Genomic DNA, 13744 nt, shown 5'->3' with positions numbered 1-13744 from the left:
CATACTCGTACGCCATCTTTCCACAGTAGAAGAAGATCTTCCACCAATGGTTTGAGGTACACATTGATATCGTTGCCTGGTTGATTCGGCCCACTAATCAGTAGAGGCATCATAAGGTACTTTCGCTTCATGCACATCCAAGGTGGAAGGTTGTAGATACAGAGAGTCACAGACCAAGTGCTATGAGTACTTCTCGTGTTGCCGAAAGGATTCATCCCATCCGTGCTCAACCCGAACCTTATATTCCTCACTTCATCTCTAAATTCCTTGTATTTCGAATCGAATCTCCTCCATTGCATACCATCAGCAGGGTGTCTAAGCATTCCATCTTTCTTGCGCTGTTCAGCGTGCCATCGCATTAGCTCGGCATTCGCTCTGTTAGCAAACAATCACTTCAAACAGGGGACTATAGGGAAATACCAAGCCACCTTAATGGGGGGTCTTTTCTTCTTTGTCTTCACCCCTACGCCATCGCTCTCGATATCATCAACGCTGCTCTTGTACCGCAGTGCATTGCAAACGCGACACGCTTCCAAGTCTGCATCCTCACCGCGGAACAACATGCAGTCGTTTCCACATGCATGTATTTTCTCTACTTCCAATCCCAACGAGCAGACAACCTGCTTGGCATGGTACGTGTTTTCGGGCAACGCGTTCCCCTCTGGAAGCAATTCCCTCAAGAATTCTAACAATTCATTGAAACACTTATCGGCCCAACCATTGCTAGCCTTCATTTGCATCAGTGTCAGCACCATATGCAACTTGCTATGCTCATCTTTACAGTTCGGGTAAACTGGTGTTTTAGAGTCCTTTATCATGCACTGGTACTTTTGATGTTGTCTTTCAATGGTAAAGTCCCCCTCCCCATCGCGCAACATTTATTCTATGCCTTCTTCATTGTTGCCAACAAAACTGTCCCGATCATCGTTCTCGACAAAAGTATCTTCAAATGCTGACATATCGAAGTCTTCGTTAGCCGTCAGATCGTTGACTCCGTCACCTTCGACTGTTGGTTGCCCTTCACGCCCAACATCTGCAAGTTCACCGTGCTCAGTCCAACGGGTGTAGCCAGCCTTAAAACCCCTGCGAATCAAGTGTGCACGGATCTACTCTATGTTTGAAAACTGCTTCTCATTCTTGCAGTCGACACACAGACAGCATATATAGTGCTCGTCACGCTTCCCTTTTGGCTTCTTGTACGCCGCGGCAGCCCTCAAAAAAGCCTCGATGCCAACAATGAACTCTGGCCCTCGTTCCTTGTACATCCATGACCGGTCTATCTACAAATCATTATAATTAAACACATTGGACTTATAATCATTAAACATTTCAAAATCTAGAACATATTCATCGAATTACCTCGTATCCTGTTTGGTCCCTATTTGAGGGCCCATCTCCTTCCGGTACTTGGGCCGGGTCGGGGGACCCGCCTTCTAAAGGCTGCCGAGTCTGATTGCGACCCGTGGGTGGACGTGCCATCCCTACAACACGGTATTTTATGAACTGTACATGTTAAATTCAGTATGTTGATTAATTAATCGATGAAATTCATCGGATTATTATTAAAATTCATGACTTTAAAAATATACGCAATCCACATACCAGAAAATTAGAGCTAGATTTTAGAGACATTTTACAAATACCTCCTTGATTTTTTATTCTTTGGATGCCACTTGAATGACAGTTCTAGCGGTATTTTTGCAATTTTTAAATGGCAATAATGGTTCAACAAGTTGCAAAGTTGCAACTTGTTAAATCATCTACAATGATAAAATTGCGACCTTTCTCTAATTTATATGGATATTTGAGCTCTTGCTCATTTCAAATTTCAAAACCAACTAACAACCACCTAAATTCAAACATAGAGAAATCTAACAACTGAAATCCAACTAAGAATCAAATTTAGATCATCTCTATACATCTAACAATGACAAAGTTACAAACTTTACCTAAATTAGATCTCAATTACATCCCTAAATCCATAATCATGGAACAAGCACCATCCATCATCAACCCTAGAGCAATTTACCAAGTAATCTATCAAAAAATGAAATATAGATCTCACTAACCTTAAAACAGTTGACTCCTCCAAATTTTGAAGGCTCCCACGCAAAAAAAAAAACCTTGAATCGCCAAAAAAAAATGGCAAGGAGGCGCTGTAACACTGGGCTGCGGCGGCTGTGTTCTAGGTCGAGACGGGGAAGAAGATGGGCTATATATACTGTAGCAGTCTTTCAGTGCCGGTTTAAAGAGAAACTGGCACTGAAATACCACTATCAGTGCCGGTTTGTCACTAGAACCGGCACTGATGTATCAGTGCCGGTTCTAACCACCAACCGGCACTGATAGTAACTATCAGTGCCGGTTCTTAACTCCAGGCCCTCAATCGCGGGCGGGAGTTTTAGAACTAGCACTGATACCTCTTTCAGTACCAGTTCCTTTGAACCGGCACTGAAGGTGGTGACTATTATGTGGGGTTCTGTAGTAGTGATGGGTGGAATATGTGATTGTCAATGATTTGTGAACCGTCAATCTAAAGAACTTGTTGAAGAAATAGGGGATGCTTTGAGTAGATGGATCGCAAGAGAATACACGTGAGTTCTATATAGGTTCGGACCTCCAAGAGAATAATAATTTTATATCATATTTGCCTTGTATTGATCTGAGCTTGTTACAAGGGAGTGTGTAACTAGCCTAGATGGATCTAAACCTAGTTGGTGACTTTCTTGCTCTGCTTCTGTTGACTTGTATCTTCGTTTGGGCTTAATGACTTGTCTGGTTTTGCCTCCCTCCTTCACAGGGTTACTAGGCTCCGTATATATAGAGGAGACATCGTACGTCCTCTGGAGTCTTCCTTCCCATTTTTGGATATAAACTTCCTGATTTACAGGATACCATGGGTTCCCGCGGGTAGTTTTCTTTCATTCAGAGATCCCTTTCCCGGAGATAGAGATATGCCCCGACAATTACGAGAAATCCTGAGGTGCCTGGATATGGTAATTATCCAGTAATCATCATCAGTGATGATATGGTCATGATGCGAAATGAGCATAATAGAGATTATCACTTCCTGCTATGCAAAGTTCAAAGGGTGATGGTAATTTTGCACCACAAGAACTTGAGGTGAAGAACAACCGTGATCAAGTAATGAACACATTTTCCTCTCTCTTTTATTACAATAGGGACATTGTAGGATTTGGGTGTTATGACGTGTGTTGTTTCCATATCTTCGTAGTTTAGGTTTATAATTCATTAAGTGGCAAGCTTTTCTTTTTGCTTCTTGGAAAGGTTTAGGTTATGCTGCCACTATTGCAAGTTAATTTAGGAGTGTGAAGAAGCATTCGCGGGTGCTCAATAGCTACGTTGAGAACAAGTCATGTGTATGCCATTATCCAATCTAGGAGAGCACCTAGGTTTATTTTGAGAGCATGGCGAGATTTTTTTAGCTACATTATGAAAGTATGCTAAGTTGATCTAAGAGGCATGTTTAAGCTATAATATGGTATCATGCTAATGATGTTGAGTGTCTGCAATCTTTTGTTTGGAAGCATCCTTGCCCTGATTTGTTCTTAACCCATGATTCTAGCCTCTTATTAAATATTTGTTTTAAGGAGATATTTGCTAGTAAGAGCTTGCACCAATGAATTTATATCATATTATCCTTGATGCTAAAACCCCCAGAATAAAAGTGGACAATCCCTTTGGCAAAAGCCTGATATTTATTCTACCATATATCCATATAAGTTTTCTTAGCTACTCATAAGCATTCTATTTGCCTGGTGAATCTTGCCAAGTTTGTCCTTCGAGATAGGGAGTTCCTTGGAAGCTGGTCATTTCTTTTGTGTAACTTCTTCCTCTCTAGCCTTTTTATATATGCATTGTCAATTCTACACTGGTTCGGATATGAGTTCTCAATGGCTTTTGCACAAATTATCTGGAGCAATGGAGATATAAGAAGACCTGCTAGAAGATGGAGCATTCATTCAGGAGGAACCAGAATATAGTGCATGACCTAGACGCAGTGTCACACGTCACAAAGCCCTAATCTTGAGCACATCGGGATTTGTGCCTCAAGCTTTAAGAGAGAAATTCATGATAAATAAAGTTTTTTGTGATGGGAAAAAGTGAAGATCAGCAAATATTTAAATCAAGGAAGATCAATTTGAAGATTCAAGATACACTCAAAAGATTGAGTGTGGGGGAGCTTTTCCAAATTAAACCAAGAGAGTCAAGTAAAGCACTGAAAAAGAGAAGAAAGAAAATCCAACAAGGTGATTCATGAAGCAAGAAAGAAATATGAAACTTTGAAAGCTGCGTGAGGAGATCGTGCATTCTCTCAGGCCTTAGCTGAAACTCTATCCATTCGAAGCATGAGCAATCCGACAGTAGGAACATCATCTGTGCCCTGAGATCACACTTTGACACTTGCACGTGTCCACCACTCCACCTTTCTAAAGTGTATGTTTCTCTCTTTCATAGTCATTCTTTTTTCATTGATTTTTTAACGAGAGCTTCCAAATTCTTTGTTGGATCCTTATTTGACTTGATAATGCATGGGCATTGATTTTCCTATCCTACCAAAACCCACATAAAGCTTTGCATGCGCATTAGATATAGGAAGGTGAGGATTTGAAACACTTGAATGATTTGAGAGTGAGCTTTCGTCAAAGAAGGATAGTTTGTAATTCTTGATAAACCTGGGGAGATTATTTTCTTACTAAAAAAACTATGGTGTTTTTCTCAAAAAAAATACTTTTTTTAATGAGTTTTTAGTTTTAGACTTTTGTCTGGGGAGGATTTAGAGAGGATATTGGGGTAAGCAGCGGCAGAGGATTTGGATAATGAGACAGTGTACATTGTACGCCCGACCTAACTAGATACAAACTAGATTATGCTTGTATATGTCTTAACAAATTAGTAAGTGCGATGCTGATCCTTTTTTGATTTGATTGCTTACTCAAGGACAAGCAAGATCTGAGTATGGAGGTGTTGTTGATGCTAGTTATCGTCACATTTTAGGTAACAATTAAGTGTCTAAGTTCATGATATTTAATCATTTAGGCCACTTGGCGTCTAACAAAAACCTCATTTCTGAGTATGTTGTGTTTTGTGCATAGATATGATTTTTATAGAAAATACACTCAAATCAGCACATTTTTAAAGCAACGATGAATAACGTGAAGAAAACAAAGGATACTGAACAAATTAGGTGGTGGAACCTGAAAGGAGGGCCAAGAAACCAATACAGAAGAGGCTAGGCCCAATTGCGCCTAGTCTAGAAGGGTGTCTTGTGGCGAGTTTTTTTTTTATATTTTTTTAGTTAAAATTTAAATAAATAGATTCCCGGCGAAGGTATTTGCAAAATTAGGTGCCTGCAGCCCTCTCAGAGGGTGGTTACGGTTCCTAACCGCCCCCTGAGAGGGTGGTAGGCCTAACCGCCCTCTCAGGTTTTGCTCTAAATTTTTTTTTTCTATTTTGTCCTCTAAAAATGTATTTTTTTGTGTAATTAAAGGGATAAAAAGGAAGGGGTTGTAAAGAAATTAAGAATTTAAATTTGGAGTAGGTTATGTAATAGCGGGAGAAAAAAAATCAGTAATTAGTAGTCGCAGCATTTTACGTGGGTATGGGGTGCGAACGAGGACAAACATAGTATTAAATATAGGGTGAAAATATTACAATACACTGTAACCGCGATGACACGGTTAGGAAACAAAGGTGGCATGTACGGTTCGCACTAAGACCTACTTATTAGTGCGCCGATCCTAATCATAACATGCCTTAGGGAGGGAAAGTATGTCGGGTTACATTAGGTATTCTCTACTGCGTGCATCTAGGATAGTTTTCCTTTCGAAGGGCATCGGGACCTGCCGCCTTAGCACGACGGGCTCTCTCCCGCTTCCTTTCCCTCTCAGCCTCTCGAGCCTGAGCCACGGTACGATCGTGCGCCGCCTTCCTCATGAGCTCTTCTTCCTCCCGCTTGAGGCAAACTTCCTCTTGCTGTTGCTTGTACTCCCGACGTGCGTACGCTTCCCTTCTCCACCTCATGTTCATGTCGACCCACTGCTTCTATGAGTCATTTTGCTCATTGTCGAGCTACTGAATAAAATCACAGAGCGGTGGAGGGGACTGAACAAATGGAACAAGATGAGCGGTTAGTAAAAGAGGGTGCGAAATCAGAAGAGATGAGGCGGATACTTGTTACCGTACCGGTCGATAACCAGTTGTTGCATGGCGAGGCTTGTCATACTCGTAGGTGGCACAAATGAAGAAGCGCAGCCCATAGGTGTATGAGATGTCCTGCGACTCGTGGAGCTTACAAAGGTCACCATAGAAGCACATCGGTGGTTCGAGACCTTCAGGTATGGTAGTCCCCCAATGTTTCTTTGGTGGGCTCGATGGAGCTGAGGAAGACATTGCACTTCAGAGAAATGAGAAATGAGCGATGCTTCACCGTAAGGAGGTTCGGCTATTTATAGTTGGGGGAGGCAGGAGCATTGGATTCACTCGTGAAGAAAGGAGTGAGGGCATGGGCGTAGCTGGTGGGAGGAGCATCGGATTCCATCTTGAAGAATGGGAAAGTTGTGTCATTGCTCATGGTCAGAGATTCTACGTTTATTAGTACTCGTGTTGTCATTTACTGATTGGAAAAAGCTGGGTAGTGTTGTCACATCTTGTTTAAAGCCCACGGCAGGAGGCATGTGTTGTCAAGTCATGGTTAAAGTTTAGTGATGTGGTCACTTCTTCATTGAACGTGTCTGAATATGAAATGCATTTACGAAATGTTAAGTTGACCATACAAAGTAAACGTGTCTTAATACATAGGAGTACATCACGAAGCGAATATGCATATGTTAGTTACATTAAATGTAAAATGCTACTCATGCCTCCCTCGTTGCTGTTGCCCGTGCGCCCCATCATGGTCCCGATGCCGCTGGTTAACCCTCACATGACCCCTGGAGTAGGTGAGGGGGTCGGGTGGACCGACGTGTCTGGTAGGCCTAGTAGGGACCACCAGTGTCGAGGGCTCGTCCTGCGTGGGCTGTGTCCGAAGGGGAGCACTGGAAACCTGGGACCGCTGAAGGACGTCGTAGTCATGTGTGCCCCCGAAGAAGTCACGGACAATGTCGTATGCGGTGTCGGGGCCAGCCTCATCCTCTTGACTAGGGTAGGAGGACTGTGAAGGTTCGGCAGGCGTCCATGTGTACTGGCTGGAGGGGCCTATGAACAAATAATCACGTTAGATGCGAACAATATGGTATTGAAAGTAGTAGTAAAAAATGTATAATTGTACCTGCGTGGTACGACGGTGCAGCAGAAGAAGGCCACGCTGAGGTGGTGTAGTACGTTGGGAGCGGGGTAGGGCGTGGGGCCACCGAAGACGGACCGGCCTCGTCACCGAAGTAACCTGAGCACAATATTAACTTATTTTGCTGAAAGTATTAGAAACTAGGATGAAGGGTGCCCGGAGTACCTGAGGGTGGACGCACAGGGCTCGATCTACGAGGCTGCGTCGAGACTTGTGCAGGCGGACCTAATGAATGTTTAATAATAATAAGTAAAGAATATTATTCAACATTATTCAAAAGTATAATTCGTACCATGTTGCTCCGACCCTCCTTGACGTGGTAGGAGGGGTCGTGTGGGTGCCGACACTGAAGAACGTCGGTGCACGTCTGACGGTCGAGATGACTCGGCGTGTACACCACTCGACCTGGGAGGAGGCCCTACTACATCTGTGGTAGATCGGCAGGATGTGAGCTTCAAGGTGCGCGTCGTCTTGTCGAAAACCCGTTTAATGAAACTCGCAACATCCGACGCACTTAGGTGGTTCCCTTGCCGGACACGGTCCATGGCAGCAGCTGCATCCCGATTTACATCATAAATGATATCTGTCTGCGGATACGAACAGAAGTGAATAATTACAGTATACGGTTATGTTCATTCAATATGGAGTACGGACTTCAAAAAGTTACTTACTGCTAATGCAGCGTCCTCGTCCCAATGCACCGGGTATGCCTCCGTTGTCGACGCGATGTGGGGCCGGACATCCTCAAGGGTGTGGGTGACACGGGTCCGCATACGTGGTACATACTACCGTAGGTACTCCCTGAAGTTCCGCTTGCTATGGGGACGAGCCTCCTCCACGACGTCCTGTAGCGCTTGGGCCCATGTTGCCATGTAAGGGGCCAAGTGCTCCGCCCAGAGGTTGCTAGCTAGCTAGCCTGCATTTAAACGACGGTAAATGTAAGTTACAGTGAAACGAAGGTTGGTACAGCTGTAATTTTGCAAATGTACCTGTGGACTTGCACGGGGATGCTATGGATGTGGACGAGCGGGAATGCCTGGTGACGACCAAACTGCCGCATGATACGGTGCGGTGAGTACTCTTCCACGTAGATGTCGAAGACAAGGGGCGCCTTCATTAGCCAGTACTCCTCGTCGCGGGTGCACAAGGGTGACAAACCCAACCCTACACGCGCATGCACGGACGGAACGCTGTATGGCTCCCATACTACATCATTAGGACGTAGCCTGTCAAACTAGGTACAAAAATGCTCGTACGCGTTGCGAGGCTGCTCGTGCGTCCAGTGTGGCTGAGTGACAAACATCAATACAAATATTTAGAGACAAACAGAATACAAAGGAAACTGTTAATGTAAAATACATACCCGACGACAACACCACATCGAGGCCATTGTAGGCGCGTCCTCGTCCGGCTCGCCGTACCATTCCTCCGGGTACGGGGAGCGGTCCACCACCGGCCTGCCTATGGCGAAATGCTCGTACGACCATAGCTGAAGAAGAAGTGGACACCCGGCGAAAGTGGCTAGTGCCTCCTTCTTCGTGCATGCATCGCAGAGCGCCCGATACGTCGCAGCAAGAACAGTGGATGCCCAGCTGAACTGCGGTACGTCCTCCGCATCAGCGTCCGCTATCGACCAGGCGTACGGCACTAGCGTCCTGGTAACCAGGTGGCCTTGGCCACTAGTGAACATCACCCACCCAAACAACCAAAGCAGGAAGGCCTCCAAATGTCTCGAGACCGCGTATGCGTTGGCGTGTGGGTGTATGTACGCCGACTGCACATATGACTGGTGTCAGAAAGGATCATTACGACATACTTTGTTAGTATTCGATAGGTTGTATGTTACCGTACCTAGAACTGTAGGATCCACTTCTTCATTGGCCCTCGTGCATCGGATAAGAACTCAGGCACGTAGGGGGGTGTGTCTGCCTTTCGCTCCACCGGGCCAAATTGCTGGTGCATGTCGGTCATCCAGTCAGCCTGCATATCGATGACCCCAACTACAGCTCCCGTGCAAGGAAGGCCTAAGAGGTAGGAGACGTCCTACAGGGTCGGGGTCATCTCTCCGCACGGGAGGTGGAACGTATGTCTCTCCGGCCTCCAACGGTCGACCAGTGCTGCTATCAGCGACCGATCGAAGTAGAAACGACAGGCCGCAACCTCGGGGTTCTCCGTCGATCGGGCCTCGACCAACTGGCAAAGCGGTAGGAGTCCGGCCGCTACCAACCTGTAAGTATTGCAGTATATCAATAATATGGAACAACAGCAGTGATATGGCAATTGCGTATCAAATTTTCTAAGTACATGTGCTTCCGTCGCTCGTCTATCGTCAGTAGCTCTCCAGGGCCTCGTGGGCGAAACACTCCTAGCTCCGTCTGGTGCTCGGCGGATAAGAAGCTGCGATGCTTCTTGTCCACGGCAGGGTCCAAAAGCTCAGGGGTCGGAGGGTGAGCCATCTCTGCATTTGAAAGACATGTACATTAATACATTGATAAATAAATACAAGTGACAATATACTTCGAATGCAAATTAATTATATGCGAAATTAACGAATATTAAAATGGTACAAAACTAGCACAACACACATAAAGCTCACCTAGACAACAGGTGCATCACCGCCTGCATTTTTTGGACAATATTTATAAGTGTGACCTACTTCATTGCACTGACTGCATCGCTTAATCCTAGGGCCAACCTCGGATTCATCCATATCGTTGCGAATCCGACGAGTTTGTCTTCGGCCCGGTGCGTTCTTCATCTTTCCCAAATCAGGCACATATATTCTTGCAGGCCCTGGGTTACTTGTAAAAGTGTGAACAATGCTGTAACCATACAGCTCCTGGTTCCAGGTATTGAGTATTTGATCTTTCATAAAATACTGTGACACATATTGCCTGGGAAGCATATGGTGCTCCGCGCACGCAGCTATGACGTGTGTACAAGGTTTGTGGAGTAATTGTGGCTTCTGACAACTACATATGCATGTCCCACTCCTTAGCACACACTCTTGAATATGCCGCTCACGTCTACCCCCCTCTGACCCTTATCCCGACACAGGACACTGAACCTGTGCTCTGCAGTGCCCTCTTGATTTGCGCAATGCATATGGGCCTTCCTATTAGCCTTCTCCATATACTCACATAGCATATGGGCCTTCCTATTAGACTTGGTTGTTACCGTCGACCCCTATTGCAGACAAAATCTGCCCTTTGTACTTTCCAGTCAGGAATGTTTCATCTAGGCATATGATGGGTCGGCAATATCTAAATGCTTTGATAGTTGCAGCGAATGCAAAGAAAGCACGCTGTAACACTCTTTTTCCGCTGTACTCCACATCAGTGGAAGGGTAATGCTTGATATCATAGTAACTACCTGGATTTCTTGCACAAATTGTGGCTAATTGACGAGGTAGATTGTGATATGAATCTTCATATGTACCGAACCTCATCTCAATAGCCTTTTGTTTTGCCCTCCATGCCTTCGCATAGTTTATTGTGTACTGGAACCTTTGCTCAATAGCACGGATTATTGATCGTGGCTCATACCTTAGGTTGTCCACAATCTCTCCGTACATAACATTTGCAATGAAAGCAGAAGACAGGTTCCGGTGGGCGAACTCTATTTCCTCAATATGACAATTATGTTCCTTAACTATTGAGCATTGCCAGTAGTCTACCTATTTCCCTCTGAATGCGTGCACCCGCCAAGGGCACTGAGGCACCAAGCACTTCACATCGTACTCTCTTTTACTTGATTTAACAACCTTGAATTGCCTACGAAGAGACAACAACCAGAATTTCACTGCATCAATAACTACCTCTTTTGTAGGGTACATAGCACCCTGTGACACCTCATTCTCATGGTACTTCCACGGTGTCTGGTCAGCCTCGCTAACCACCAAATTCGAAAATTCATGATCCCGCCACTCTGCAGGAACTGGAGCATTACCCTCCTCATCAGAAGAATCCCCATCGACAAGGCCTTCCTCCAACTCTTCATCCTCCAAATCCATATCTTCAATGATGCTAGGGATGTGCTCCCCTTCATCAGCTACACCTATCGGTTGCAGCTCTAGAACATCAACAACTTCCTCCCTGGACCCTACATTAACCGCCTCTGACTCATCTTCCACTGCCTCACTTGGTCCTACTACTGCTTCTGTAGAGTTCACCTCACTTTGATCTTTCAGGTACGCCTCAGCTAACAAAACAAGCGGCAGCCCACGTTCACAGCATATATCTACATACTGCCTCCAAGTTGATGTGGCTTCGATGGGAACAAGCTTACCAAAGTATCCATGACTAGCACGGCTTAGGACAGCTTTCAACTTCAGCTCATATTGCTGCGGATCCAGTTGGAAAAATCGCATGAGCCATTTGCACACACCTACAATAGTCCTCTCATTAGCTTTACTAAGCCCCTTCATGACATGACGAAATCCAGACAGATCTACACCGCTGGGATCATACCTAATTTCACCCTCACCATAATATATCTGAAAAATTAATTTATCTGCCATCCCTAGAAACACCCGCAAACATAACCCATGTTAAGACAACAAACTATATTTCTGATTATCGGATAAAATAATTTTTAAATGCTACCCTAGGTTCGCAAATTATCATCTACTGTTGCCTCCTACGTCCGCAGGAACAAATAATATACTCAAAATAATATACTGAAAATAATATACTAAAAATAATATTCTATATTAAACTGCTATCGTACCATTTTCTAACTAAATTTAACAATTTTCTAAACCCTAGATCATAAATGTCTAAAATCTATGTCATATACTACTATTGCACAAATTAACAACAATAAAAAGGAAAAAAAGACTTACCCGAAATTTTCCTTCAAATCCGTGGCCCAAATACAGCAGAGCTTCGCCGACCTCTCTTCCTCCCCTCTCCTCTCCTCTCTTCTCCTCTCTCTTCTCAACTTTTCCTTTTTTTCGGATTTGTCTGATTTTTTTTGACAATTTTCACCCTTTTTATAGCAGAGGGGGCCGGGCGGGCGGTGCGGCGCGGCGGGTGGGGAGGACCCCTTACCACCCCCTGAGAGGGCGGTAAGGACCTCTACCCGCCCCCTCAGGGGGCGGTAAGGCTCCGGGTCGGGCGGGAAGGCCGTACCCGCCCTCTGAGGGGGCGTTTAGGCCTACCGCCCTCTCAGGGGGCGGTAGGACCCGTTACCGCCCTCTCAGAGGGCTGCAGCCCCCTGAGAGGGCTGCAGACGTCTACTTTTGCAAATACCTTTGCCAGGAATCTATTTATTTAAATTTTAACTAAAAAAATATAAAAATAAAAAAAAACTCGTCGTGTGGCACCTGACCCTAGTGATGTGCGGCACTGGATCCATGTGGGGCCACCTTGGCCCATCTTCCTACCAGAGTTGGTTCCCACCGACGTAAGCCTTCAAGAAGGTTCCTTGCGTCCAGTTGGAAAAACATATTTGCGTCGGTTTGTCTACCTCCCCAAGAAAGGACTCTACCGGACAGCATATAAATTAAAGACGATGTTTTTCAGCCAAAGTGAGAAGATTCGACGGATGAAAGACCTATTATGTTAGACACTCAAAGTTCACGACCTCAGTGAAAACTTGTTGAAAACGGATGAACTAGGGCTTAGTGCCACACAGCACTATCCCCTGGTGCCGCACGACACCAGCCCCTGCCTCAGGATCCATGCCCGAGGTTTCGTCGTGATCTTCCAAAGGAGTTCCCTATCTGATCTAATCATGATTTCCCGAGGCATTATTGAGTAATCTTCTATTCTTTCCATAGGTTGTGGGGATCTTATCATGCTACTCTGAGATGTTACAATATTAATTCAGTTTCATTATTTTGGCCTATGCGATGTATGCATGCTTTTCTTTATTATGCTATCTAGAAGTATAGCCATAGCAAGATAGATGCAAACATGGTGTTTCGGTTGTCCTTGCTGAAAGCATCGTTATAGTGCGCCAGTAGATTCAGAAATGTAGCCTACCACGTGACAGGTGCTTCATGTGAAAATTAATGTCTATTGTGTAACAATCTTTTAATCAATCTGTAGCTTAAGTCATTCATGCATGCAAAGTGAACATGTACCTCAGGGAAGATCGGTCTTAACATTGATCACAACCTAATAGTATCGTCGTTGCTTCTTGTTCTTAGTCTTTCTCTAGTCTTATCGCTCTTCTTCGGTTATCGTTTTAGTTAGTAGCAAGAAGTTAATTACTCTTTAATTTATCCGCTTGTTTCTTGAGATCGATAACCTTATAATACTCTAAAAAAAAGCTACAGACAACCCTTTGCATTTGTAGTTATAAATTATGTGCGTAGTAGATGTCGAGAATTACTATAATGCATCCAATATCAAGGTGTGCTTTGACGAGGGAAGCCACATTGACAAAGTGTCATTCAACAAGGAGAGCGACGGAAACGGTGGGCTTGACTTG

Source organism: Phragmites australis, chromosome 9 (genome assembly GCF_958298935.1).
Source record: "Phragmites australis chromosome 9, lpPhrAust1.1, whole genome shotgun sequence".
Classification (NCBI taxonomy): Eukaryota; Viridiplantae; Streptophyta; class Magnoliopsida; order Poales; family Poaceae; genus Phragmites; species Phragmites australis.
The sequence above is the reverse complement of the archived record's forward strand: the minus strand, read 5'-3'. Positions refer to the sequence as shown.